The 1,654-nt window shown below is 43.5% G+C and overlaps 1 long non-coding RNA gene across 1 annotated transcript; it reads left to right on the top strand.

The window, feature by feature from the left end:
- Positions 1–895: 895 nt before the first annotated feature.
- On the top strand, positions 896–1,214 carry LOC134209367 (uncharacterized). Its single transcript, XR_009978752.1, has 3 exons — positions 896–939; positions 1,004–1,072; positions 1,126–1,214. It is a non-coding gene; the product is annotated as an uncharacterized LOC134209367 (long non-coding RNA).
- Positions 1,215–1,654: the final 440 nt, after the last annotated feature.

Raw genomic sequence — 1,654 nt, 5'->3', positions numbered from 1 at the left:
TTGGATTGGGAAGCTTTCGAGGAGCTGCCATTGGAGTTGGAGGATCAGTGACTGCTGATCATGGTTGAAGAGTTGAAGATCTTTGAGCTTTGCTTGGAACTGTGTCTAAGCGGAAAATGCATGTACTCTAACTTTCGTCTACTCAGTGACTGCGTAAAATTGTTTAGTCTTTTTTTTTTTCAATGAAATTTTACTCAAAATTGGGACCACCTTTGCACCTTTGCTTCTGTTGTCGAAAAGCGATTATGTTTTGAACTTCGAAGAAAATTTTTCTAGGATAGAATCCGGGTACCCAACAGCCTTACAATGGGCATTTATGTTTTTGCCTTGTAACATGATGGCTATTGTAAATATGTAAATAGAACTATAATAGATGATTACGGTAAATGAATGAAATAGATATTAATTAATTTAAATTGTTTTGGTTCTTGTTATGTAAATCTTGTATTCAAGTTATGGTTCAATGTTCATTACATTTTTTTGTGTATAAATTATTCAATATAGATACCAATTCGACACCTGACAAGTTCACTCAACGCATATATGTTAAATGTTCCACGTAAACGTTCATTCAAAGAATGAACGTTCAAGTTCATCTAAGATGAACCGCCAAAGCTTCACAGGTCGGTTCGTGAGCTTCCACGACCGTCTGAACCAAGGGGTGGGACTTAAGAGGGTTCAGAGGGATGAGAACCCTTTCAGATCCGATACGTTATGAGGGAATGAGATGGCAGTTTCATTCGTAGGTTTATGATGGGTAAAGATTTAGATCGGGAAGGTTGAGGGCCTTTGCAAAGGTTCAACAACCCCGGACACGATTCGAACAACCTCACGACCTATCTGAGGCAATTTGGGACCACACTGGATCATTTCAACCGAGACCGTGGAAAGATCCGGGAGTGCGAGTTTTTTAGTATCTAGTATCGTGAATCTGTTGTGGTATGTTAAAACGACATTAGAAGTCTTTGGTGTTTTAGATTTTACGTTTATTCCTTTCCGTTAGGCTAAAGTCCAGTTAAAGAGTGTTGTGCGGTTCGTTAGTATTTTTGTGCGAGTATCGTAGAAATAGAAGGTAATTTGTAAAATATGTGTGTTCCAAAATGTGTGCTTATACGCGTCAAACAGCCGTTTGACGGCTTCTTATTGCCAGTTTTTGAAAACGAGATTCGAACCGACGCCTCTACCGACCTCTGGATATCGACCGCATCGCCCAACCCTCTCGGCCACCGTTTTCGTCGATCCACGCGCTCTCGTTGAAAACTCTCCGAGTTGCGGCTTTTGGTCCGTGAACCGGAAAGGAACCGCACCGTCACCATTGCGTCCGCCTTGGCCACGCCGGCCACCTTCAAAACGAATTATTTCGTCCGTAGCCGAGCAGTCATTCCGGCTGCCCACGGAAGCCATTTTGTTGTCATCTTCGGTGGCGCGTTCCACGAGACGCTGTATTGTTCGACCATCGTTATTGTCCGAACCCGTCCGTTCGCCGGGTCGCGAACCTCGCGGTCACTTGGAGGAGGTGCCGCAATACCATTTCGGCAGCGAGCCACATCAGGAAAGGTCGGTAAAGCAGAGCACCAGAAAACATCCACGGTACCGTGAGTAGAAATGCGCATGCGTAAATAAATTGACACACACACATAAAAGCTAGCTAAAA

The sequence above is a fragment of the Armigeres subalbatus genome, chromosome 1 (assembly GCF_024139115.2).
Source record: "Armigeres subalbatus isolate Guangzhou_Male chromosome 1, GZ_Asu_2, whole genome shotgun sequence".
Taxonomy (NCBI): Eukaryota; Metazoa; Arthropoda; class Insecta; order Diptera; family Culicidae; genus Armigeres; species Armigeres subalbatus.
Note: the sequence above shows the minus strand (reverse complement) of the source record. Positions and strands in the feature narration are given on the sequence as shown.